Source organism: Orcinus orca, chromosome 1, assembly GCF_937001465.1.
Source record: "Orcinus orca chromosome 1, mOrcOrc1.1, whole genome shotgun sequence".
In the NCBI taxonomy this organism is placed as follows: Eukaryota; Metazoa; Chordata; class Mammalia; order Artiodactyla; family Delphinidae; genus Orcinus; species Orcinus orca.
The window spans coordinates 105,272,774-105,286,685 of NC_064559.1; the positions used below are offsets into that span (position 1 = coordinate 105,272,774).

General features: G+C 44.0%; 3 non-coding genes across 3 annotated transcripts; all 3 read left to right on the forward strand.

Moving 5' to 3' along the window:
- Positions 1 to 1,640: 1,640 nt before the first annotated feature.
- On the forward strand, positions 1,641 to 1,713 carry TRNAV-CAC (transfer RNA valine (anticodon CAC)). The gene has a single exon. It is a non-coding gene; the product is annotated as a tRNA-Val (tRNA).
- Positions 1,714 to 2,639: 926 nt separating this feature from the next.
- On the forward strand, positions 2,640 to 2,711 carry TRNAE-UUC (transfer RNA glutamic acid (anticodon UUC)). The gene has a single exon. It is a non-coding gene; the product is annotated as a tRNA-Glu (tRNA).
- An 11,040-nt stretch (positions 2,712 to 13,751) lies between these two features.
- On the forward strand, positions 13,752 to 13,912 carry LOC117198782 (U1 spliceosomal RNA). The gene has a single exon (XR_004480030.2). It is a non-coding gene; the product is annotated as a U1 spliceosomal RNA (small nuclear RNA).

Here is a 13,912-nt window from a genome sequence, read left to right on the forward strand (position 1 = left end):
TATGTATAAAATTACTAATAAGAACCTGCTGTATAAAAATAAAGAAAATTCAAAAATAATCTTCTTTACTACTAATGTTGAAGTATGATTTTCATATTCACAACTGTATATACTATATTGGTAGCTTTGAAATGTATTGTTGGGTGGAGACTGCCACGGAAAGGGACAGTTTAGGCCTTCAATTGTTGGAAGATAGGTCCTTCTTAGTCTTTAAATAGTTTCCAGTTAGTATGTCTTTAACAAGCTCATTGTCATTCTCTCTGCGTCTAACGTCGTTGCTTCTCCAAAGGGCCCATTTCCTCTATCTCCTCTTCTTCTTCTTCATTTCATTAATTAGTTTGGGGAGTTTTGTAGGCCTACCCTTCAAACTTCTTTTCCTTTTGAAATCTTGGAGGTTGAACAAGGAAGGGATGCAAATCTCAGTGAAGTTTCCTCAGTTACCTGTGAGCATGGTGCCAAGGGGAAGGGCTCTGGAGGCAAAGTGCCTGGGTCTGAGTGCTGGCTCTCACTGTCACGGGGGTGAGACCCTGAAAAGGTTAGCTCAGCTTTTCAGTGCCTCGGTGTTCTCATATGCAATAAGGGGTAGTAAAGTCCTACACTATCTTCCAGGGTTTTTATGTGGACTTACTAAGTTATTCCAGAGTAAAGCACTGAGGAACAGTGCTGGTCACTCAGTAAAGCTCGAGAAAGCTGCTATTATCCTTATTATGAAGGCTTTTATTTCCCCTTCTAACTGTACCAGTGCTGACCTTCAATTTCCCCAGAACAAATTACGATTGTTTAAATGTTTAGCTGACCTCTTCTCCCTCATATTAGTGACCTGCATCTGGAAAGCTGGTTGGTTTGGATGGTCATCTAACTGGTGATCTAAAGGCAGTGGGGAACTAGATCCAACTTCATCAGATTCTTGGACCTTGGACAGGCATGACGATTGTTTAGCTCACGGTAGACAATCTCTTGCACATGTATCTATAGCAAGAGCTTTTCACAGATAGTCAGACATACCTTTAGTATTATAAGAAAAGTGCAAGGATGTACCAGTTACATGTCTCTTTGGTTGTTGTTGTTTGAAGAAATCAAAGGAAGAAAATAGAATTTACCTGGAAGTTGTAGATTTCCTCCTTCAGTTATGATGGGGTGTTTGTAGCAAGCTGGCATTCACCCTGAAAACGACTAAGTCAAGTGTGGATTAAAGGAACTCTGTTTGAAGGCTTTGGAGGAATGCAGCTGGGACCCACAGGATCAGCTCCAGAGAGAAAGAAGCTCACTCGAATGAACCTAATTCTCTACCTTTTCCCCTTAGGCCCAAAGGGCACTTGCGCGAACCCCCGGCTCCCGCGGCTTCTGGGAGCTGAGGAGTCAGCGGGGGCGACCCCTGCACTCCGGGGCATAGCTGTGGATCCGAGGACTCTGCGGTCGGTGCGGGAGCCCAAAGGCCGACTGTGGGAGGCTCGGGGGTCCTCCCTTCGGGGCAGGCTCAGAACCCTAAAAGCAGGGCCTCTCGGAAGCCGCAGTGTCCTTGCCTGAGAGGTCTTGGGGCTTCAAGGTTCATTCTTCAGTTTAAAAAGTTGGCGACTAGGATAGTGGTGGCAGGACGTACGGAATTCACGGATGTGTCACTGAGGTGTACCATACGCCGTGTTTCCGTAGTGTAGTGGTTATCACGTTCGCCTCACACGCGAAAGGTCCCCGGTTCGAAACCGGGCGGAAACAAACGTTCTTCCTTTCTGAGACTTTTACCTTCCCTTTCAAAAAAGCAAAACGGCCGAAAGGCAGGGGCTGAGGCAGCGGGCGCAGCTGCATTTTCCATCCCCAAGGTACAGGCCAGGAGTTCCGTTGCTGCCTGAGAGCCTGCTCAGCGCTAGGAGCCAGCCCTCCTTTCTCCGCTCTGAGTCACTGCGGAGTCCAGGCCACAGCCAGCTGACCAAGTGCGCAAAGGACAAGGCCGACTTCGGCTCATTTTTACATCCGGAAATCCCCTCACCTCCAAATCAGGCGCCTAAATCTCTTGCACATGTTCACGCGAGTTATGTCTCTGGAAACCAAGGAGTTCATCCCTGGCTTGGCTTCACACAAGTTCATCCCTTCACACTTGGCTTTCCCCCACCTCGCCACACTTACGCAACAGTTTGATTTGCGTGACGGAACAAAAGAGACCGAACCCAACTGTGCACCGGGGACTCGAGCCAAAGACACGGAAATGAACAATGTCAGGCTCCACGAACTGAGCTGGTCGCGGAGGGGAAGGAGCCCGTACCGGTGCCGTTAACCAGGAGAGCCCCCAGAGCCAGGGCAGACATCAGGAAGTGGACGGATCCGCCCATCACCTATTGACATCCCAGTCGGCACCTGACTCAAGAGAAAACCGAGGTTCACAGAGCATGACCTTGGCTCGGCAGCACACAGCGCTGAAGCTAGACCAGGACGGACCTTGTGTCCTGTGTCAGAGCCCACAGCGTCGCCCAAGACTGCAGATGTGAAGGGTGATGAGCAGCCGGGCAAGGGCTGGGAGCCTTGCACAGCTGCATTCAGCCCTGGGCTTCTGGGAAATCTCCGTTCCTGCTCTCCGGGTCTCTGAAGTGGAATCTTTACTTTTACAATTTTCTTCTGGAGACGCTAAATCGCGCCTGGTCAGTGGTTCCCTGGTGGTCTAGTGGCTAGGATTCAGCGCTTTCACCGCTGCGGCCCGGGTTCGATTCCCGGTCAGGGAAGGTGTTTTTTTTTTTCCTTTTTTTCCCCCTTCAGCATCTCCACTGGCAGGAGTCTTCCGCTTCCTGTCCCGACCAGAGCTGTGTTTTACTTCAAGGTTCAGATGCAGAAGAGCCTCTGCACTGAGTCCCCAGAAGCAGGTGAGTCCTGGCCTCAGGGTCCTTGACATCGCGCAGGCTGGAGGAGGTGAGATGTAAAGAACAGCCTGGGCTGGCCAGCTCTCGCCTCGGCTCTTTTCTCCCTGCATGTTACAAACCCGAAGACTTGTTTACAGAGTTTTCATCCCAAGAGCATCGGGGACACGAGTTCATTGAAAACCAAAACGAAAACCCTTTGAAACATACAAAAAAGTTGCAAGAGTAATAACATCGTATATTCTATACCTAAGTGCACAGTAAACATTTTCCCACGTTGGGTTTCTCACTCTCTCTCCGTCTATAAGAATGGCGACACCACTTGAGAGTTCCTTGCAGACATCTCCACTCAAGATTGCTCCTTTCGTTTGGCGTGTCTCTCAAAGCCAGCTTCTGCGGGACTTGTCCTCCAAGACCAGGGGAAGCCTTTGTCCTCGCGGGGACGCCCCCTTGCCCTTTCAGGAACCTGAAATCCGTTCTCTTCAGGCTGTAGAGAAGCTTCAGGAGGAGTTTTATTCAGCTCCCCCCGAAGTGCAGGCCAGGCACTTTCTGTGCTAGTAGGAATCCCCCCGGACCGGCTGCCCTCCGGTCTCCTCCCGGTTGCCTTGGCGGGCAGTGGGGTCTTGGGTCAGCCTGAGCGCTGGAACCGCCTACCTGGGGAAAGGCCCTTCAGGGAAGTGCAGCTGCCCCTTGGCTGTTGCCTGGGTCTCTGTGCCCTGCAGGGAGCGTAAAGGGTTCTGACAGGACACAAAGGTGAGGACGAATCCTTCCCTGTGGTGAGTGGGAGGATGAGAGGAGCAGATGGGAAATGCGTCAAAGGCAGGGGGAGTATTCTCAAGTGCTTGTCAGAATTGTCTGCATGGGTGGATGCCCTGTGATAATAGTGCTTAGTGTTGTCTTTTCCTGACCTTGACCCAGGCTCAGGTCCAGTGTGATTAACTGCTCTAAACCGTCCATTCTTCCGAGGCTTTGGAACGGGTACCATTTTCCTGCGAGAAAGGCGGCACATCCTGGGAATTCGTAAGTGTCTACTCCACAGAGAGTCCAGAAGAGTCACGTGCTGCTGTCTCTGTCGCGCAGTGGGTTAGCGCGTTCGGCTGTTAATCGGAAGGGTTGTCGTTCGAGCCCACCCAGGGACGGTGGGAGAGGTTTTAGAACCAATTCAAGGTTTTCCGTGTTGATTACCATTCCCGGTGTTCCATGCTGATTATTACCTGTACATCTGCTTCCACAAAGTTTACCGAATGCAGTTCGGGGTCCTGTCCACCTCACGACTGCTGCCAGTCTTGGGCCACACTCCCCTTCCCAGCTCTATTGTCTGTCGTCTCTATTGGACTCTATGCTTGCCTAACTTACGGCCTCCTGGAAGAGATCCAGGAATCCACGGTCTGGTGAGATAGTGTTTATTCGGCAAGTCTATATTCTTGGACAAGAAAGTCATATTTTATGTGTCTTAAACTTTTCATCTGTGAACGTTAGTAATTGTTCTATGAATGATGTTAACACTGAACTCATCATCATAATTCTCCTCTGCATTATTTTTGGTAAAGAGCTTTCTTCCATGGTTGTGTATTACTTGGTTTCATGGTTTCACGATGATGAATATGCTACAACCATCATTATTGTACACACACCTCTGACCACTCGTGCAGGTGTTTCCATAGCTTAGAGAACTGGAAGTGCAAGTGCTACGTTTAGTGTTTCTATGCTTCTAATGTTGGTAAATCCTTCAAATTTTCCTTCCACAGAAGTGGGACTGAATCATGTTCTATTTTATTTTCCAGTCTTTCAATGTCCCTTTCTTCATTTACTTGCCAACTCAGCAATCTTTGTATACATCTCTCTAATATAGTCTAACTAATAAAGGGAGCAGTGCGCTCCCGACATAACTAAGTGGAAGGACAAGAGAGGGACATTGTGGGCATTACACAGAGATATTCTATTGCATATGTTCAAAAGCTCAACATTCAATATTTTTTAAATCCTCCAATAAATGTAATTGTTTTCTCTGCTGACCTAGTCAACAGGGTCCAGAGAAGACTGCCCAGAATGACCTCTTTGATAACGTCCTGCCAAGCAACTTATCCAAAGAGAAGAATCTCACTGATCCCAGAGGTTTTTTCCTTCTCCCCTTTTCTCTTTTATTTATAAATTTTGCTTATACTTTTAATTTGATGAAAACAATATAATGCCTGTCCTTCCTCGTATAAAATGGGTAATTAGCATGGGAATAAGTGTTTCTATGTTATTCCTTGTCAGTTTTTTGTTTGTTTCTTTGTTTCTGTGTTTTTTGGCTGTGACAATAAAACTTAGCCCATCTATGACACATCGTGGGAGCCAACAGAATCCTGCCCCCCCACAGGTTCCTGCTTCAGACCTGGACCCTTAGAGTTATTAGCACATGTTTGCTCTTTTCTGTTAAATCTCATGTGCAGAAAATGAGCATTTTGGCTTTTTCATACTGTGTGGTTATTGGACAACGATTTTCTCTCTCTCTCTCTCCCTCTCATTTGTACATCACTAATTTGTCCTCTCAGTGCGGGATTCTGGTTTTAATTTTAGGAAGTGAACTTCTGGGGATAATCACTGTTGGGTAGTGGTTTACAGGGATTTATTCCCTGTTAGGTAGAAGATGACAACTAATCTGGACCATGTGTCTTTCTTGTCTGATGCTTGTCCTGAGGATTCTGGTATTTCCTGGTATGTGACACCGCAACAATGAGAAGGTGTCCACCTCTTGTTTTTCCACTATTACGTAAAAACCACATGGGCCCAGGCAATCCTTGTCAATAACTGCAAAAGTGTAGGAGCTACAATAAGGATGACCTTAATATGCAATTTTTCCCTCAAGTGGAGCTCCACAGTAATAAGGGGTATTAATACAGGAAGAATATTGAATTTTTAGCATGGAATAGGCAAGTTTCTTTCATTGGTATACCCAAGTTTCTTAAAAACTGAAAAACTTCAAACAAATGTCCTTTAGAAATTGCTTACATCAGACTACAGAAAGCAGAGGAAAGACATTTATATCATTAGAAACAAGCAACAAAGTCAGCAACGAGCACTTGTGGCAACCCTACAAGTCAAGATTTAAACCTTCCAGAACTGCAAGCCAGTTCAGTCCTCGATACAGATGGATGAGGAGCAATGACATCATGCACAGATACATAACCTGGAGAGTCAAAAGCATATCTCAGAAGCACTCCGATTTTCATTAATGAGCTTCCTTCAAGGACCTAATGTGGCTGGCTTATTTCATTTTGTTTCCCTCACTGTCAGTTGCTGTTAATACATATCGTTGCCTCTGCTTCCACCTTAAATAATGCCCACTAGTTTGATGAATTTTTTCCCCTTTAAATATATTTTCTCAGAAACTAAACAATATACTTTCTCTTCCTTGGGAGAGAATAGATAAATCAGGCCTCTAAAATTTTAATTAATTAAAAATTAATTCCCCAATTAATTTTGGGAAAGTAATAATCACTTATATAAATTTAAAATAAGAAAATTAAGAATTTCTGGGAAAAATGCTTTACTACTTATGCTTTCAATGTGGTATTTATATAAGGAAAAATTTTGTTGTTGAACTGGTGACAAGGAACAATAACAGATTTAGCTGTAGATTCAATTAATGGTCTTGATTACTTGGAAGAACAGTGAGAAACGAAAAGAAATTGATTACAAAGATGGCCCTTAATACTTTTAAGCAATTTAAATAATTTATACATTTAATATATAATGGCATTTAAAATGTTTATATCACGTGGTGTGTTTTTATCGAGGTTAGTCAGAAAACTTAGATTGGTTTAATAATTTTTGTCTAAAAACGACTATATATATATTTTCAGATTATCATATAATGTAGAAAATAATGGTGGTATAGTATTCTGGTACGTAAGTCTTGCCTTTATTTTGTCTTGAACGTCTGAGTTAAGTTGGACTTCCTAAATTTCCTATACTGGTTGTACCGGTTAAATAAGCAAACATATCCAATAAGTTTTAAACATCTAAACATTTAAATTTATGTGTTGAAGGATATTAAATATACTAGTCAAGTACATTAAATATACTAATATCTTTAAAGAGGAATGAATACTTGTAATTCTAGAAACCAGACGACTCAATTATTCCACTTACAATTTTTGGTAAATATTTTTAGGTGTCATCTAATATGTGATTCCATATATATGAATATATGATTCCAACATTCTCATGTTCCAACATGTGTCCGCTTAAATTACAAATTCAAGATCTAGAGTTAACTTTAATCCTTTCACTAACATTAAACTGATTTAATTAATGAATCATCTTTGGTTGCCTGCAAATTCTCTCTGTCTTTGTCCTTCCCGTTTGCCCTGATTTCCTGATAGGTTGGCTGACAACAGCGCTTTCGTTGGGGAATGCTGTTGTTTTCTGGGTTCACATATATTTCTATATTTTGTAGGTTTCTGGCTGGTGCTGTGGCTATTCTTATGTGTCCCCTTGACAAAAGTTCAGTAGCGTAGCTTGTGTTTTCACTGCTCTGACACGGCAGAATCATAACCTTAATGCTGCGCACTGCACAGCCTCTGAAACCTTCTCAATCGCCTCCTTGCTTCTTGTTACACATTCATTTTTGCATGGCCCTTGCTTTTTATCACAGCAAGCACCAAAATCCAGCTTTGCACAGAAATGATATCATTGAAAAGAATGTAGGAGAATCTAATGTTGGCAGATTTTACTATGTAAATTACACCTCAATAAAGCTTACTTTTAACAAAAAAGGACAAACAAAACCAAATGTTGACAGCATGGACAGCACTGGAAATTCTTATTCATTTCTGGAATGGGTATAAAAAAGTTCAACAGGTTGGAAAAAAATTTGGCAGCATCAAAGGAGGGTCATACAGACATACACAGTTATATGCTGTGGCCCAGAAATCGTACTTTTAGCTGTGCTACACCTTTGACCTGTGCTCTCCAATATGATAGGTACAAGCCACATGTAGCTACTGAACACTTGAAAGTTGCTAGGGCCACAGGTTGTAATGATAATAGTTTGATGTATTAAGTCTCCTAAAGCATTAAAATAGATTAAACTTGAAAATTCAAAATTCCTTGTGACAGGGTTGAAAACTAATAAAGGGAAACGTCACTAAAATGAAGTCGGTAGACCAGAAGTGGGAGCTCTCATGGGGTACCACTCAAGTTCAAAGACAGGAAGTATCATCAATTATAGACCCAAACAGAAGGAGCATCAATAGGAAAGAATCATGGATTACAGGCCCCAACAGAAAAACATGTACGTTGCATCTCCTGCAAGAAATCAGCAACTTCGCAACGAGAAACCGTCATCACCTTGAATTTTTGCTTTTCTCCAATGGGCTTGGGTTCACAACAACCTCCCTCAGCTTCCTCCTCTTTCTCTGTAAGTAAGGTTCCTTCCTGTCCTTTGTTTGTGGGACTTGCCTATGGCTTTTGCTATAGCTTGCTTGTCCTGAATTGCAATTCTTCCGCTATTCCTGAATAAACTGTTTTTGCTGGAGAAAAAAGAAAAAAACCCCAACTTTTATATATTTATAAATTTTTTACATTTATTTTGCTTCTTTGTTTTTGGCTGCGTTGTGTCTCTGTTGCTGGGCGAGGGCTTTCTCTAGTTGCAGTGACTGGGGCCTACTCTTCATCGTGGTGGCTTCTCTTGTTGCTTCTCTTGTTGCCTGTCGGCACGCAGGCGTCAGTAGCTGTGGCATGAGGGCTCAGTAGTTATGGATCACAGGCTCTAGAGCGTAGGCTCAGTAGCTGGGGTGCACGGGCTTAGTTGCACCACAACACGTGGGATCTTCCCGGACCACGGCTGTACCCCGTGTCCCATGCATTGTCAGGCAGATTCTTAACCAATGCGCAACCAGGGAAGCCCCCAAAAGTATTAATTTTAAAGTCAACATTGGCATTATTCTGCTGGAATGGGGTGCCTTAGAAAAATGTGTATGTTCAACCAAAGTCACAAAAAAATGTTCGTACCATTTCAGAATATCCTCAACTGGAAACAACTGAAATGTCCAACAGTAGAAATCTATGGAGAGTTATATTCTTACAACGACTACACAGAGACAAAGAACTACGTGAAAAATAGGGTTAAATTTCATAGACATAATGCTGAGTGAAAGAAGTCAGACCCATGCCCCCCCAGGCCCCCAACCCCAGTGCATGCCCTGTGATGCAATTTATGTGAAAGTGACAGGCAGAGAGGTTGGGAGGGGTACGTGCGTGAGTCCTCTGAGCTCTTGCATGGGAAGAGTCATGAGGAAGTCTTCCGTGGTCTGGTAATTTTCCATACCTTAGTTATTCAGGTTGCTTCATCAGTTATTCACGTTGGTGTACACAGGTAATGGTTTGGGAACTGTACACTCTTTGTACTTTATGCATATTATGCCTCATTTTTTAAAATTTAATGCCACTTGGTTATTGTTAAAGTGATGTTGATACTTTTTCTTCTGCTTTATCCTGGGCTAGGAGGAAAAGTAAGTTCAAAGTAGTTACTGGGATATTTTTGCTGTCCTCAGATTTTTGGCTTCCCTTCAGTATCAGATATCTGACTACTTACTTATATGTTGCTCACAACTATTACCCTAAGCTGACATTCCGCTGTTAATACTGTGTCAAAGAGAGAACCATGTGTTCATGATATAATCTGCTCTTTTTAGAATGAATATGAATCAAAGAAAGGGGAGGGTATATGAAATTGAGAAATTCTGATGAGGAAAGTAGTTCAATTAGGCTTAAGTAACTCACAGGTGCCAAAGGGAGGACACTGGCAGGTCGTACACAAAGAAAAGCCACCACATTCACTTCACCACTAAACTCTGAAGAATTTTTGGAGCCTCCACACATAGCCAAAAGCGTTTACCTGATTAGTTCGGAACGTCACGAGATTAACCCGTCCAGACTAGGTGTTTGATGGCTTTCAGCTATCTGTTCCTCAAGGAAAGGGAAAACTCCCCTTTCTCAAGCTTTCTGTGTGTGTGTGCGTGTGTGTGTGTGTGTGTGTGTGTGTGTGTGTTTCCTCTCTTCTCTTTTCTGGCTCTTTTATAAATCCTATCTTTTTTAATGACAACATCCTAATAACTGTTTCCCATTTTTATTAGGAACCATGAGGGCTAACTCATTCAAAATCTCTTTACTACTTGAAGTAAGTCAGAAAGAGAAAAACAACTATCGTATATTAATGCATATATGTGGAACCCAGAAAAATGATTCAGGTGATCTGGTTTGCAGGGCAGAAAGAGAGACACAGATGTACAGAACAAACACATGGACACCAACGCGGGGAAAGTGGCAGAGGGGTTGGTGGTGGTGGGATGAATTGGGAGATTGGTATTGACATATATACACTAATATGTATAAAATTACTAATAAAAACCTGCTGTATAAAAAATAAGCAAAATTCAAAAATAATCTCTTTACAACTATTGTTGAAGTATGATTTTCATATTCACATCTGTATGCACTCTATTGGGAGCTTTGAAATGTATTCTGGGTGGAGACTGCCATGGAAAGGGAAAGTTTAGGCCTTAAATTGTTGGAAGATGGGTCCTTCTTAGTCTTTAAATAGACAGTTTCCAGTTAGTATGTGTTTAACAAGCTCATCGTCATTCTCTCTGCGTCTAACGTCGTTGCTTCTCCAAAGGTCCCGTTTCCTCTTTCTCTTCTTCTTCTTCATTTCATTAATTAGTTTGGGGAGTTTTGTAGGCCTACCTTTCAATTTTCTTTTCCTTTTGAAATCTTGGAGGTTGAACAAGGAAGGGATGCAAATCTCAGTGAAGTTTTCTCAGTTACCCGTGAGCATGGTGGCCAAGGGGAAGGGCTCTGGAGGCAAAGTGCCTGGGTCTGAGTGCTGGCTGTTGGAATGGGTGCCCTAGAGAAATGTGTATGTCCACCAAAAGTCGTAAAAGAAGGTTAGTACCATTTCAGAATATCCTCAGCTGGAAACAACTAAAATGTTCAACAGTAGAAAACTATGTAGAGTTATATTCTTACAAGGAATACATGCAGAGACAAAGAACTACATGAAAAATATGGTTAAATTTTATAGATATAATATCAAGTCGAAGTCAGACCTATGCCCCTCCCCCCCCAAACCTCGTGTTTTCCTTGTGATTCTATTTATGTGAAAGTAACAGGCAGAGAGGGGAGGGGTATGTGTGTGATTACTCCGAGCTCTTGCATGGGAAGAATCATAAGGAAGCCTTTTGTTACCTGGTAATTTTCCATACCTTAGTCTGGGTACTGCTTCGTTATTCAGGTTATTCAGGTTTGTGTACACTGGTAATGGTTTTGGAACTGTTACTCTTTGTACTTTATACATATTATGCCTCATTTTTTAGAAGTTTAATGCCATTTTTTAAAAGTTTAATTTTTTAAAAGTGAGGTTGATACCTTTTCTTCTGCTTTGTCCTGGGTTAGGAGGAAAAGTAAGTTCAAAGTAGTTACTGGGATATTCTTGCTGTCCTCAGATTTCTGGCTTCCCTTCAGTATCGGGTGTCTGACTACTTACTTATATGCTGCTCACAACCATGACCCTAAGCTGACATTCCACTGTTCATACTGCGGCAAAGAGAGAAGCAAGAGTTCATGATCAAATCTTGCTCTGTTAAGAATCAATATGAGTCAAGGAAGGGGGAGGGTATATGAAATTGAGAAATTCTGATGAGGAAAGTAGTTCAATTAGGCTTAAGTAACTCAGAGGTGCCAAAGGGAGGACACTGGCAGGTCGTACACAAAGAAAAGCCACCACATTCACTTCACCACTAAACGCTGATGAATTTTTGGAGCCTCCACACATAGCCAAAAGCGTTTACCTGATTAGTTAGTCATCTTCACCAAATTTACCTATCCGGACTAGCTGTTTGATTGTTTTCAGCTTATTTGTTTACCAAGGGTTCTTGGCCTTTCTTAATCAATAGAAATTGATAACAGGCCAGACAAGAAATTCAGACAAAGCTTTACTGCGATCCCTGAAGCAGGAAAACAAATAACAGGTTCCCTTGCTTGGAGGTGGGGGCCGGGGGCAGCGGCCAGCTGGTTCCTTATATGGGGCCAGGATAGGGGTGGGTTCCGGGGTTGGGCTGGGCTGTGGCTTAGGTTTGCCCATCCATTTGGTGGTGTTGTGTGCAGGGGTCATGTGCAGTTCCCTATTTTTGCTACCAGCTCTTCAGAGATGGCAGTTAGGTTTTTTGTCTTTTTGTATCTTGTTGTTCTTAATTCTTTCCAACGGAGCATGCACGCAAGTTATTTTTAGTCTCATATAGTTTCTTTGTATTTTGTTGAAGGAGGAGACGTTTTGATCTCGAGGAGATAGCAGCCAGTGGTGGCTTGAATTGAGATCTTTGTTTCCTGCTCAGGAATTGAATGTGACTGGCCTGGGTGAAAAGCAGGAATCCTAGCCACCAGTCCACAAGGGGCTAGGGCTAGAAGCAAAGTTGCCCTGGCTCTTGCCCGTATTGAAAAATGAATTTTTCAAGGAGGCAAAAACTGTAAAAACAGGCTCAAAGTTTATTATTAGAGCCACAGCACAAGTGGGAGGGCACACAGAGAAACAGTTTAAGACGGAAGCAAGGCAGAGATACACACCCGGAGATAAAGGGTGTGGCCATCCTCCCTAATGAGGAAGAGCGCACCAGAGAGGTGATTCAAATCACTTATATATTGCATTTCTTCTGGGTCTTTGTTTACCTTTAGCCAATTATCTCGATTCTTTTTCACACCTAACCTGTCCTAGCGCCCTTCCCGACATGCGTGTGCATCTTTTTGCCAAGATAGATTCTGGCCCAGAGGCCTACGGGAAGGTTGACATCACCTATTATGGGGTGGCTCCCTCCCTCCCTTTTGACCCCAGAGGAACCTTTCTGAGCATGTATAGTTTGGGAGGTCTCCTTGACCTCAAGAATAAGAAATATGTGGTCTCTTGATATTCTATCCAAGTAGGACTCAGCTCCACCTTGCTGCTGCTATTAGCTTTACCTTGGAGTATCTGTCCACAGGGGACGGATTCCAACTGCTCAGCCTGGGGCCCATCTATCTTCTGCCCCAGTTTGTCCAGGTGCAAACACTGCAGGAAAGGGTCCCAGGTCCCAGCCTGTCTCGGTAAGACAGAGGGTAGTAGATAGATGTTAAGATCTGTTCGAAGATAGAATCAAAACAACACCTGAAAATGGAAATAAAATGAATGAAATTTCCGATGAATGAAATTGAACTTTCAAGATGGAATAGAGTTCACCGCCAGTCATAATGGTTAATGCGTTTTACTAGACGTACACACAATAGTACATCACAAAGACAACTGGATTTGAAAGGAACCGGTTTCCCCTGGACTCCTAAATGTTCTCTATTCTGCGCATTGAAAGCCGTTACAGTTCAAAAAGGTGCTCAGGCTTCAGCAGGCCGCCAGACAGGCGCTCGGCAGGACAGAGGTTATGCAGCCAGCCACCCGCGCACGGCCCCAACGGGTGGGGGCGGGTGGGGGCGGGTGGGGGCGGGTGGGGGCGGGTGGGAGGAAAAGAGCGAGCGGTCGACGTCACTTCCCCCAGAGGGCGCCCGCCCTCTGGTAGGCTTGTCTGGACGGCGTGGGAGGAGGGAGGCGCGGAGTAGGGCGGGGCATGGGCTGGACGGGAGCGGTAATTCCCGTTGGCTTGACGGATTGGGCGTGTCGTATGTAGATATCTCAGCACAGGGTCTGCTGGTTCGTGATCTGGTGGTGAAAGACGACATGATCTCCCGTAGTGTGGAAGCGAATCGAGGGCTGTTGGTTGTAAGTGCATGGATCAGCTGTCTGGAAGCGGCAGGAAGGTTCGGGGCTGCGGGGAGGAAAGTGACCGTGTGTGCACAGTATAGGGCGTCTGAGGGTGTGTCAGGGCAGAACGTAATAAACTCATACTTACTTGGCAGAGATACCGTGATCGCGAAAGTGAGTTTCCCAGAGTGAGACTTATCCATTGCACTTCGGATTTGCTGACCCCTGCGGTTTCCCCAGATATGGGAAACTCGACTGCAAAATTTGTAGTAGTGGGGGCCTGCGTTCGCGCTTTCCTCTA